The sequence below is a fragment of the Phyllobates terribilis genome, unplaced genomic scaffold (genome assembly GCF_046119375.1).
Source record: "Phyllobates terribilis strain yellow unplaced genomic scaffold, ASM4611937v1 Scaffold_2__4_contigs__length_985480577, whole genome shotgun sequence".
Taxonomy (NCBI): Eukaryota; Metazoa; Chordata; class Amphibia; order Anura; family Dendrobatidae; genus Phyllobates; species Phyllobates terribilis.
The window spans coordinates 864,057,107-864,070,887 of record NW_027362762.1 but is presented as its reverse complement, the minus strand read 5'-3'; positions in this window follow the sequence as shown (position 1 = coordinate 864,070,887).

Below are 13,781 nucleotides of genomic sequence, written 5' to 3'. Positions count from 1 at the left end.
CGCCTGCGTCGCGCTGTGCTCACCAGGTGAGGGACTCGGTTAACTCCCAGGTCTTTCTGGAGTGCTTTGCAGGACCCCCTTTATGTCCCCTGTTTCTGGTCTTCAACCCCACTAGTGACCACGCTTATGTCCAGCTGCCTCGGACCTTCTTGGTGGGCAAACGTTGGCCTGCGTTTCCCAGGTCCTATGTGGTGCCTTTCTAGCGGGTGTGGCGAGGGGCTGCTCCACATGTAATGTCGCAGCCTCCGGTTCTTAGTTGAGGGTAGTTTCTCTCCTCCACTAATTTGGGATCCGGTTCCCATCTTCTTGACCTGACCCCCCTACTCAGGTAGCGGCGGGCGTGTGGTGGCTTCCAGCCAGTCCACACCCCTGGGGTCCCCTCTGTCCTTTCTGGAGCCCAGTCTGCTCCTCTTCCTCCTCCAGGCTCAGGCCTCCTGACAGGGCCTGCCTGTGGAGCAGAGCCCATAAAGCAGCTCTGCTCCCTGTCTTCTCCTCTCTCAACTCTCTCCCTTTCCAAGATGGTGCCTCCCTTTATACTCCTGTACAGAGTGCACCCAGGATCTACTTCCCCCACGCACACACTACCGGGTTCCCTTCTCTAGGTGTTCCCTCCCCCCACTCCAGCCAGGGACATGCTCACTCGTGCCTGCATAACTAATGGGAGCACCGTCGAGCTGTCCCCCGGAAATGTGGTGTAGTGCATGTGGGTGTTAGGGTCCTGAGCCACACTCCATCCTTACCTGGAAGTGAGATATCGCACATCTGGGTGAGATGCAATACCTCTGTAGCAACCGAACCCTCGGGGTGCTACATATATATACAGGAGAAGTGGTACTGTGCAGTGTGTATATGCAGGACAGGAGAAGTGGTACTGTGCAGTGTATATATACAGGACAAGAGAAATGGTACTGTGCAGTGTATATATACAGGACAGGAGAAATGGTACTGTGCAGTGTATATATACAGGACAGGAGAAGTGGTACTGTGCAGTGTATATATACAGGACAGGAGAAATGGTACTGTGCAGTGTATCTACAGGACAGGAGAAGTGGTACTGTGCAGTGTATATATTCAGGACAGGAGAAGCGGTACTGTGCAATGTATATATACAGGACAGGAGGAGCGGTACTGTGCAGTTTATATATACAGGAGAAGCGGTACTGTGCAGTGTATATATACAGGACAGGAGAATTGGTACTGTGCAGTGTGCATATACAGAACAGGAGGAGTGGTACTGTGCAGTGTATATATACAGAAGAAGCGGTACTGTTCAGTGTATATATACAGGACAGGAGAATTGGTACTGTGCAGTGTGCATATACAGGACAGGAGGAGTGGTACTGTGCAGTGTATATATACAGGACAGGAGGAGTGGTACTGTGCAGTGTATATATACAGAAGTGGTACTGTGCATTGTATATATACAGGAGAAGTGGTACTGTGCAGTATATATATATATATATAGGACAGAAGGAGTGGTACTGTACAGTGTATATATATATACAGGACAGGAGAAGTGGTACTGTGCAGTGTATATATACAGGACAGGAGAAGTGGTACCATGCACTGTATATATAAAGGAGAAGCTGTACTGTGCAGTGTATATATACAGGACAGGAGAAGTGGTACTGTGCAGTGTTTATATACAGGACAAGAGGAGTGGTACTGTGCAGTGTGTATATACAGGACAGGAGGAATGGTACTGTGCAGTGTATATATACAGGAGAAGCGGTACTGTGCAGTGTATATATACAGGACAGGAGAAATGGTACTGTGCAGTGTATCTACAGGACAGGAGAAGTGGTACTGTGCAGTGTATATATACAGGACAAGAGAAATGGTACTGTGCAGTGTATATATACAGGACAGGAGAAATGGTACTGTGCAGTGTATATATACAGGACAGGAGAAGTGGTACTGTGCAGTGTATATATACAGGACAGGAGAAATGGTACTGTGCAGTGTATCTACAGGACAGGAGAAGCGGTACTGTGCAATGTATATATACAGGACAGGAGGAGCGGTACTGTGCAGTGTATATACACAGGACAGGAGGAGTGGTGCTGAGAGTAGCACCTGCCTCCTGAGCTCAAGCACTTCCAGGAGGAGGGTCCTCGTCTGCCTCTCTTCTCCCCAGGGAGAGGCAGGCCTACTGGGAGGCCGGCATGGCTTCCCAGCCTCCTATCCCCCCGTCTATGCCGGCGGGAGAGAAGGAGCCTTAACAACCGGCCCAGGAGGGAGTGAGGAGATCGGGAAGGGTGAGGAAGAGTACATCCACCTGCTCCAACCCCGAGACTGTTCACCGCCCACCCAGAGAGGGAGACCGGGGCACCCCAGGCCCCAGGAACAAGAGCCCAGCAAGATCCTGGGGTGAGATGAGCTCGAGCGAGTGCACAAGTTCCTTCTCCTCCCGAGTGGTCGCCACGTTGCAAGAGTACGAGGACGCCGGCAAAGCACTAACCCAGCTGAAAGAGGAGCTGAGGGAGGCCCGGATCCTGAACACCCGGGCGTCCAACAAGGAAAGACCCGCAACCTCCCAGAGGTTTAAAGCCCTCAGAGACGAGGTGGTCAGGTTAGTGCTCCTCCAGGAGGGGATTGAGAAAAGCGCAGGTCACTTCCTGGAGAGGTTTAAGAACCAGCGGCAGTTCTCAGAAATGAAGGGGTTAAACACCTCAGGAGAACCGCCAGCCGGCGTCCTTAGTGAAGAGGAGGAGGAGGATGAAGAGGTGACTGGAGTCTCAGTTGCTGGAGCCAGTGAGGGGCAGAGCCGGAGCTCAAGTGGTCTCCCTGCAGGGCAGAGGACTCCGACAGCGAAGGCTGGAGTGTCGGGGGAGGAGGAGGAAGGAGGACTGCTGAGGGAGATCTGACTGCTGGAGTCTCCAGTGGACCTGACAAAGTTTTCTTTCGGTGAGGACAAACCAGTGGAGGAGACCAAGAGGAGGAAGAGGAAGACCGGAGGAGCCGCACAGGAGGTGGTGACTTACAAGTATGTACCAATGTCTGATGTTGCGTCTGCCACCTTCTGTTTAAACCCCACCAAACCTAAAGGCACGGGCTCTGCAGTGGGCTCGAGGCAGAGGCAAGGTGGGGAGAGGAGAAGGACGTCTGGCGATGCTGTCATCTGTGCGGGGAACAGTGCAGGGGGCGAGGCTGTGGAGGTACTCACAGCGCCGGACATAGGGAGTTCTGTGGAGTTTCCTTCCCTGCCCTCTGCGGCTAAGCCGTTTATCACCGGGGCTGGGGGGGCAGGGAAGAATGTGAAAAACACATCTGCGAGGAACACTGGGCACACTGCTGCGACAGGGGGGCAGTGTGCCCCAGCGCCCAAAAAGGACACTAAGACCCCAAAATCTGTGGGTGCAGGGCGGGCAGCGGTGCCCAACAAACAGTCTGCCCAGCACAAGGACCAAAATGCTCCAGTAGGGGGGCGGGGCGCTCCAGGAGACGACCTGCAGAAAGCCAGCAGCAACCAAAGGGAAACGGGTGTGGTGCTGCAGGGAAAGGAGTCTCTGGAAGTGCTCCCCTCCCCCAGCCCAGCAGGTGTGAGTGCAGAGACACCAGACACAAGGGAAGAAGGAATGGAGGTGACTGTGGAAGGTGCAGAGAACAGCAGAGGTAATGGGGTGACAAGTAAAGGGAATGGAAGTAGTGGTGCAGTGAATGATGGGAGTAATGGTGGAGCAGATGGTGGGAGTAATGGTGGAGCAGATGGTGAGAGTAGTAGGAGTGGTGGAAGTAGTGGTGCAGTGAATGATGATGCAGCAAATGGTGGGGGTAGTGGTGCAGTGAATGATGATGCAGCAAATGGTGGGGGTAGTGGTGGAATGAATGCTGGGAGTAGTGGGAATGGTGGGAGTAGTGGTGTAGCAAATGTTGGGGGTAGTGGTGTAATGAATGGTGGGAGTAGTGATGCAGCAAATGTTGGGAGAAGTAGTGGAGTGAATGATGGGAGTAATGGTCCTGCAAATGGTGTGAGTAGTAGTGGAGTGAATGGTGGGAGCAGCACTGGTGTTGGTGGGGGGGAAGTAGGCGCTGGTCCCGCTGCCCCCCCAGCATTGGCGGGGGCTTCAGCCCAAAGCTATTCAGGAGCTGTCAGTGCTGGGGGTAGTAGTGCGCCCTCGTCTGGTGGCCCTGGGGATGGTGACTTGCAACAGCAGCTCCTGGACGCCCTTAGGAGAGGGGAGAGCTCCACCAATATTCCCAAAAAGAATCTGGATGACCATGGTATCTGGTCAGGGGCCTGGACCTTCATGGTGAGATTGAAGGTTTCGGGAAACACTGTTACCCATATCCCCTCCTCAACCTTTTTGGGGAGGGATAGGATCTTGATTTTCTACCGGGGGCAGCCTAAGGTCTGTCACAGGTGCGGTAGCCCCACACACTTCAGTGCGCAGTGTACCACCCAGAAATGCGCACTGTGTGGGGACCTTGGTCATCTTGCTGCTGCCTGTCGCAGGATTAGGTGTAACTTGTGTGGTGACCTCGGTCACCCATTCAGTTGCTGTCCGCGTTCCTTCGCCAATGTGGTCCTGAAAGCGGCGAGTGCGGGACAGGTGAAAGCCGGGACTAATCTTGCTGGTGAAGGGACCAGTAGGGGCGGGGGAGGCAGGGAACCGGTGAGGAGCAAGCTGCCGCCATCCACCATCAGGCGGCAGGAGCAGCGCCGTGGGGACAGGGGGCAGGGAGTAATGTCTCTAAACTCTGACCCAGGTACTTCACTTGCAGCTGAGGATCCTAAAGACAGCGAATTGAGCGAGGAAGTCAAGAGACTTGAAAGGGAAGAGCGAGAGGACGCCACGTCTTCCCAGGAACCCTCTTCTGGTGACAGTCTAGATGAGGGAGAGGGGGAGTGGTCACAGAAAAAGAAAAAGGGTAACAGGAAAACGGCCAGAGGTAGGAGGGGGACCAGGTATCGAGCTGCCTCTTTGGAGTGCGACCCCTCTGACTCTCTGGCCGTGATCCAAGCGCCATTGGAGGGTTCAGCCGCCCCCCCTCTGGTGGATCTCTCCAACCGGTTCGGGTCTCTTCAGGACCTCCCTCTGGAGGGGGGAAGTGGGGACCCGGGGCCGGAGGTTGCGGACAAGGTGGTTGGGGCTCAGGAGATGGCTGGGTCTTCCTCTCAGGGGGCAAATACAAAGCCTTCTGGGGGGACGACTAACCCAGGACCACCAGACGAGGGCAAGAATGTATGTAAGGAGAGAATGGACGAGTCTGTTTGTCTTAAGCGCACTAAAAACCCGTCATTATCGGAGGAAGAGGTTGGGACTGTCAGTGGTGGGAAGAAAAAGGCTATCTAATTCAATCAATCATGATGGCGGCACCCACCCCGTTGACGCTGGCAACTATTAATGTTTGCAGCATAAAGTCAGATGTGGCAAGGTACACGGCCTTTCATTTTCTCGGCCAACTTGACGCCGACATTTTCTTTTTGCAGGAGACCAGGTTGACCGATATATCAACCTTGCATAAAGCAAGGCGGGAGTGGAGGCATGGGCCCTCCTACTGGTCTCTTGCGGCCGAGCCGTATAGCGGGGTGGCGGTCCTTTTTAAGACCGCAGCGGTTGAATGCAGACGAGTGATCGAATTAGAAATGGGGAGATGCTTGATCCTAGATGTCTCCATGGGGGGACAAGAGCTTCGGCTCATTAACATCTATGGTCCCCAGTCCAAATGAGACCGCAAATGTCTCTTCCTGAAGATCAAACCTTTTTTATTTTCGAGTCGGCAGGTGGTCTTCAGAGGGGATTTCAACAATGTCACGAGATCCTGTGATAGAGGAGGTTCCGGAGACCGGCTGGCTTATGACTGCGTCGCGTTAAACAGGATAGTGAGTAAGGCTCGCCTGGTGGATATCCACATCCGGCACAACCCGGGCGACACGGGATTCACCTTTTTTAGAGGTAGTCAGTGCAGGTCTAGGCTAGACAGGTTTTATTTGAAGGAGGAGGCCGTCTCTTCACCGTTGTCGGTTGTGGAGGTGGAGTTCTCCGATCACTGTTTGATTATGTTTTCTCTGAACGTTACAGAGACTCCTCGGATGGGAAGAGGCTATTGGAAGCTGAATTCGTCACTCCTTGAGGAAGAAGCTGTAAGACGGTCTTTTGAGGAATTCTTTCAGAGCCAGATACCATTGCTGGGCCTAAGTAACACTAAGTCAGAGTGGTGGGAGATGTTCAAACATCGGGTGGCGAGATTCTTCCGGCAGCTCTCGAACCTCAGAAGCCTGAACAGGGATCGCCTGTATCAGAGCCTGAGATGGAAATTCGAGCATCTTGTCTCGACTGGAGGTAGCCGCGAGGAGATCTCCAGAGTGAAGTCCTTGCTGAAGAGGTGTCAGTACGATAGGCACGCATCTTTGGTTTTCGAGAGGGACTACGGGAAGTACTGCTCGCCCGACCCTTACAGAAACTGTAAGATGTCAGTGAATAGTAAGATAGTGACGGGGCTGGTGGACAGTGCGGGGTACCTGAGAAGGTCCAGATCAGGGATCTTGGAGGTCGTCAGTTCCTACTACTCGCACCTCTTGGGAAGGAGGGAGCTTGATCGTGACGGGATGTCGGCTTTCCTGGCTGAATCCGTTCCTGAGCCAGGGGCTGACCTCTCGCTGGGCGATTTGGCAGAAGCGATCAAAGAAGAGGAAGTGAGACTGGCGATCGATGGGCTTAGGCCCAAAAAGTCGCCAGGTCCGGATGGCTTAACATCCGAGTTCTTTAGGACCTTTAGGGACTCTTTGGTCCCCCTCTTGACTCAGGTGTTTAACGAGTGTCTCTCCTCGGGCACTCTGCCGAGATCATTAAGGAAGTCAGCTTTGATCATTTTGTCAAAGGGTAAGGATCCATCACGTATTGAGAACTGGCGTCCCATAGCACTTCTCAATGTGGAGTTTGTCTAAGATACTTTTCAACAGGCTGGTGAAGTTTGCACCCCGGCTCCTTTCGGAGGTTCAGCACTGTTGCATTCCTGGCCGTAGCACTTTTAGTGCTGTTCTAGGTGTCCGAGAGGCCGTGGAGCAAGGCAGGGCGGGCCTCTGGAAGGGGTTCTTGCTGACCCTGGATCAGGCAAAAGCCTTTGATCGGGTTAACCACGAGTACCTCTGGTCCACTCTTTTGAGGTATGGTCTGCCTGGAGGGTTTGTGGACTGGCTTAAGACCTTGTATGCAGGGGCTGAGACTTTCCCTCTGGTGAATGGGTGGATTGGACGACCTTTCGGGGTAGGATCCGGTGTCCGTCAGGGCTGTCCTCTTAGCCCTTTGCTTTACGCATTTGCGATTGATCCCTTCCTCAGAAGGATCGATTGTGGACCGTTGGCGGGGGTGCGGATGGGCGGGGCGGCGCCGGAGGCTATCCTGAGGGTGGTGGCCTACGCGGACGATGTCACCGTCTTCGTTTCTTCGCAAGAGGAGGCAGTGGTGATGATGTCAGAAGTGGAGCGCTACTCGGAGGCATCCGGGTCCAAGGTCAACCAGGATAAGTGTGAGAGTCTCTGGCTGGGAGGCGGAGATCCCAGGTTTGATCTTCCGGACACCCTCCCCGAACCCCAAGAACATGCCAACGTCCTGGGCATCGAATTCGGCCAGGGTGATTACCCCACGAAAAACTGGGAAGGCAGAATCAAAGGTGTCGCCCAAAGAGTGGACCAATGGAGGGGTTGGTCTTTGACCCTGAGGGAAAGGGTTGGCCTGTGCAAAGCTTTCCTGCTCCCCTTGCTAATCTACCTGGGCAGCGTCTGTGTCTTGCCAGAGCCTCTCTGGACACGGGTCTACAGTCTGTTCTTCCAGATGTTATGGGGGAACAGACTGAACCTAGTAAAGCGGGAGGTCACTTACCGCACGAGGAGACTAGGGGGTTTGAATATGGTGAACCCCGTGGTGTTCCTAGTGAACACCTTCTTGAAAGTGAACATGGCAAACCTCTGGAAAGAGAGGGCTCCTCCGTGGGTATTCTCCTGCAAGGAATGGTTTCAGCCTTTCTTCCAGGAATGGGAGACAGGGGGAAGATTGAAGGATCTTCGCACACCACACGGGCATCTTCCGGCTTATGTTACCCCGGTTCTGAAAATGATCCGCCGGTGGGGTCTGGGAATGTGGGAGGTGAGGTCCCTCCCGAGGAAACTCCTCGATATGAGGGTCTTGCTTTTTCATTTTCAGGGTCCATTGGCCCTCAAAGACTGCCCAAGTCGGGATCTGGAGGTTGGGTTGAGTTTGTTAAATTCTAGCAGGATCCACGAGAAGTACTGGGACTTGACTTGGCGCTGCTTCCATGGTAAGCTGTATGTGAGGGACAATTTGAAGTTCAGGAGCTCCGAGGACAGGAATTGCCCCCGTGAGGCTTGTGCTAACGTGCTGGAAAGCATGGACAACTTCCTGCTTCATTGTCCCTTTAATACAGAGGTGTACAACAGGGTGGGGGCTTCCATTGGTTGGCCGCGGCTGGCTACTCTGTCCTACGCCGGGTGGGCCTATGGAGCGTTCGGAGACCTTGGGAGAAGGGACCGAGACACTTTATTCATAGTCAGCGCAGTGGTCAGGTATTTCACGTGGAACGCACGAGTTTAGTCTCGACGCAGAGTAAAATCCTCCATGTAGATGAAGTCTGTAGGAACATCCTAGGTGACCTGGTGAAGGTACGTTCTCTGGAGTATGAAAGACTGGGTGCCCGGAGGGCGGCCCGTCTCTGGAGGGGCTTTTCCTTCAGGGTGCCTTAGTCCGGTAGTACTCCTATATCCTGGTGGTGGGCTGATGTCTTTCCACCCTAGATTTTTGTTTTGTATTCCTGTCTCCTGAATAGAAGGTTTGCCGGCATCGAACTTGAGCCTTGGATGGTGAGTGTGTAGGTTGTGTTCTGTATATATTGTTTATAATGTATGATAGGGGGTTTTAGTTAGGTTGGGTGGGGGATTTGGGGGGGTTCTTCATCAGCGGTGATAAGAGGACTGATCTGGCCTGGTCCAGGCCCCGCCTGGGGAAAAACTTTGGGGCCTGATCCTAGCTCGGAGTAATCCTGAACTTTGTGGCCAGAGCTGGATCAGGGGTGGCGGGATAGTTAGTGTAGGTCTTGTAGGTCTGTGTTTTATATACCGTATATTCCGGAGTATAAGACGACTTTTCAAGACTGAAAAATCTTCTGTCTAGTCTGGGGTCGTCTTATACGCCGGTAATGCTTTTGAACTTTCAGAAATTGACATGCGGGGATACTCTGGGGGTGTTAATAAGCTGCCGTGGCCGTATCCCTGCCATGTCGGAGTTAATATAAGGTGGAGGGAGTTAAAATACGGCGGCGGTAGGTCCAAACAGTCAGCGCTTCTGTGCTGAAACTGACACATCGCTGCGTATTCCCAGCTCCGGACACAGCGCAGGGCTTCTGTGCCGACAGCTTTCACTTGTCACAGAAGCGCTGCGCTGTGTCCGGAGCTGGGAAGTTCGCATCGCTTCTGTGACAATATATGAAAAGCCGGCAATTCAGCAGCGGCATAAGCCGGCACCCGACAATTTAGAATAGAAAGAATAGAGCATCACACATAGATTAGATAGATAGAAACATGTCAGTCACATATATATGAAGTACAGTGACAGTATTGCTTACTGTACTTGTCATTTAGTGTAAAGGATTTATTAAAACAAATATTAGTGTTTTCATGCACCGTCTCTTTAAAAAAGCCGGCCGGCATTTCAGCATCTGTACCCGACAATTTATAACAGACAGAATAGAGCATCACACATAGATTAGATAGATAGAAACATGTCAGTCACATATATATGAAGTACAGTGACAGTGCTGGTTACTGTACTTGTCATCTAGTGTTAAAATAACGGATTTATTTAAAAAAAAATTGGCGTGGGGTTCCCCTTAATTTTAGTCTCTAGCGGAGGTTAAGCAGACGGCTGGGGCAGATGTTTGAAGCCTGGGAAGGGGGTAATACCCACGGAGCTTCCCAGACTACTAATATCAGCCCCCAGCTGAATACATAGCCTTTACTAGCTATTAAAATGGGGGATCCCAAAAAAATGACGTGGGGTCCCCCCTATTTTAATAGCTAGCAAAGGCTAGGCAGACAGCTGGGGGCTGATATTAATAGCCCAGGAAGGGAGCCATGAATATTGGCCCCCTCCCAGGCTAGAAACACCAGCCGTCAGCCGCCCCAGAAATGGCGCATCCATAGGATGCGCCAATTCTGGCACTTAGCCTCGCTCTTCCCACTGCCCTGTAGCGGTGGCAGTGGGGTAATAGGGTTGGGGTTGATGTCAGCTTAAAATGCCAGCTGACATCAAGCCCAGGTTAGTAATGGAGAGGCGTCTATAAGACACCCCCATTACTAACCCCATAGTCAAAGTTAAAAAAAACACAAACACCCAGAATAAAGTCCTTTAATTGAAATAAAGACACAATTTTTTAATGTTCTAAATTAAACCATACTTACCATCACGCCCATTCCAGCTGAAGCCAACGATCTCCTGCAATAAAAGTAAAATAATAAAGCAACCTCATCCTTACCTTTCCATGGTTCCCAGGACAGCTTCAGCTCTGCTACATCGAGATGACAGGCTGGACCGCAGCAGAAAGCTGCCATCCAGCCTGTCATCCCGCAGACACTGAGAAGCGCAGGCATGCTTGCGCTCCTCAGTGTCTCGCTGTGACGGCATCCAGATGAGCCGACAATGAACTCAGCTCACCTCCTGGACGTCCGTCACTGACAGCGTGGGAAACTTCTACTGCGCATGCGGGGAGCAGGAGAATTTTCCCACGCTGTCAGTGACGTGCATGAGGTGAGCCGAGTTCATTGGACATGATCTCGGCTCATCTGGATGCCGTCACAGTCAGACACTGAGGAGCACAAGCATGCCTGCGCTTCTCAGTGTCTGCCGCATGGCAAGCTGAACGGCAGCGTTCTGCTGCGGTGCAGCCTGTCATGTGAATGTAGCAGAGCTGGACCGGTCCTGGGAACCATGGAAAGGTAAGGATGAGGTTGCTTTATTATTTTACTTTTATTGCAGGAGATCGTTGGCTTCAGCTGGAATGGGCGTGATGGTAAGTATGGTTTAATTTAGAACATTAAAAAATTGTGTCTTTATTTCAATTAAAGGACTTTATTCTGGGTGTTTGTGTTTTTTTTAATTACTTTACTAGAAATTCATGGCGGTCATGTCTAATATTGGCGTGACCCCATGAATTTCGGGCTTAGGGCCAGCTGATAATGCCAAGCTGGCCCTAACCCCTTTATTACCCAGTGAGCCACCATACCAGGGCCCTGGATGAGTTGGGTACAGCGCCAGAAGATGGCGCTTCTATGAACGCGCCATTTTCCGGGGTGGCTGCGGACTGCAATTTGCAGCGGGGGGGGGGCCAGAAAGCTTGGGCCTCCCCGCGCTGCAGATTCCAGCCCCCAGCTGCCTAGTTGTACCTGGCTGGACACAAAAATAGGGCGAAGCCCCACGTCTTTTTTTTTTTAATTATTTCATGAAATAATTAAAAAAAAAAGGGCTTCCCTATATTGTTGTGTCCGGCCAGGTACAAATAGGCAGCTGGTGGTTGGGGGCAGCCCGTTCCTGCCTGCTGTACCTGGCTGGACACAAAAATATGGCGAAGCCCACGTCAACATTTTTGGGAAAAATTAATTACAAAATTAATAATAATTTAGGGACTGCATCTTTATTAACCCCTCAATTGTCATTTAGTGTTAAAATAAAGGATTTTTTAAAAAGAAAATTGGCGTGGGATCCACCATCATTATAGTCTCTAGCGGAGGTTAAGCAGACGGCTGGGGCAGATGTTTGAAGTCTGGGAAGGGGGTAATACCCACGGAGCTTCCCAGGCTACTAATATCAGCCCCCAGCTGAATACCTAGCCTTTACTAGCTATTAGAATGGGGGACCCCCCCAAAAAATGACGTGGGGTCCCCCTTATTTTAATATGTTTATGAGTGACAGTTTTCCTGCTATATACCTGCATGTCATAAGAATTTAAATTAAAAAAGGACCATGTTAAATTCAAATCTGTTTTTTTTAAATTTTTACCGGTGTTTGGTATGCGTTGGAAAAGGGGTAGTCTTATACGGTGAATATATCTCTATATTTTAACAGGAAAGTAGGGGGGTCGTCTTATACACCAGGTCGTCTTATACGCCGGAATATACGGTATATATTAAAAATTGCAAAAAAAATATAAAAAAAAAAAGGTTTTTGTTCATATCACTATTGTATATATTGTTATTTTTGGTTTGCTGTGGTGTGAATGAGGTGCGGTAAGGGTGTGACTAAGGTCAGGCAGTGGGACCAGTAGGTTAGTGTTAGTTTCCGGTTGTATATACGTTATATTAGGTTTAGTGTTTTATTGTATTTAATTCTGAATATAGGACGGTGTTTTATGTGTATATAGGACAGTGTGAGCGTTGTGTGGGATTTAATATAGTAGTATGAATGAAGCTGGGCCGGAGGTTTTATAGGTTTTATAATATTTATTTCTTGTATATGTATATATTCCTGGGAAGATTTATTTTGTTTCTATTTTCTGTGATTTGTCGTCTTGTTTTGTTCTTATGTTTGGTGTCCTGTAATGTATTATTGTTCTGTCATGTACTGTACTTATTCTATCAATAAAAAAGAAAGACCTGCAGAGTATATATACAGGAGAAGCGGTACTGTGCAGTGTATATATACAGGACAGGAGAAGCGGTACTGTGCAGTGTATACACACAGGACAGGAGGAGTGGTGCTGAGAGTAGCACCTGCCTCCTGAGCCCAAGCACTTCCAGGAGGAGGGTCGTCGTCTGCCTCTCTTCTCCCCAGGGAGAGGCAGGCCTACTGGGAGGCCGGCATGGCTTCCCAGCCTCCTATCCCCCCGTCTATGCCGGCGGGAGAGAAGGAGCCTCAACAACCGGCCCAGGAGGGAGTGAGGAGATCGGGAAGGGTGAGGAAGAGTACATCCACCTGCTCCAACCCCGAGACTGTTCACCGCCCGCCCAGAGAGGGAGACCGGGGCACCCCAGGCCCCAGGAACAAGAGCCCAGTAAGATCCTGGGGGGAGATGAGCTCCAGCGAGTCCACAAGTTCCTTCTCCTCCCGAGTGGTCGCCACGTTACGAGAGTACGAGGTCGCCGGCAAAGCACTAACCCAGCTGAAAGAGGAACTGAGGGAGGCCCGGATCCTGAACACCCGGGCGTCCAACAAGGAAAGACCCGCGACCTCCCAGAGGTTTAAAGCCCTCAGAGACGAGGTGGTCAGGTTAGTGCTCCTCCGGGAGGGGATTGAGAAAAGCGCAGGTCCCTTCCTGGAGAGGTTTAAGAACCAGCGGCGGTTCTCAGAAATGAAGGGGTTAAACACCTCAGGAGAACCGCCAGCCGGCGTCCTTAGTGAAGAGGAGGGGGAGGATGAAGAGGTGACTGGAGTCTCAGTTGCTGGAGCCAGTGAGGGGCAGAGCCGGAGTGCCAGTGGTCTCCCTGCAGGGCAAAGGACTCAGACAGCAGAGGCTGAAGTGTCAGGGGAGGAGGAGGAAGGAGGACTGTTGAGGGAGATCCGACTGCTGGAGTCTCCAGTGGACCTGACATGGTTTTCTTTCGGTGAGGACAAACCAGTGGAGGAGACCAAGAGGAGGAAGAGGAAGACCGGAGGAGCCGCACAGGAGGTGGTGAGTTATAAGTATGTACCAATGTCTGATGTTGCGCCTGCCACCTTCTGTTTAAACCCCACCAAACCTAAAGGCACGGGCTCTGCAGTGGGCTCGAGGCAGAGGCAAGGTGGGGAGAGGAGAAGGACGTCCGGCGATGCTGCCATCTGTGCGGGGAACAG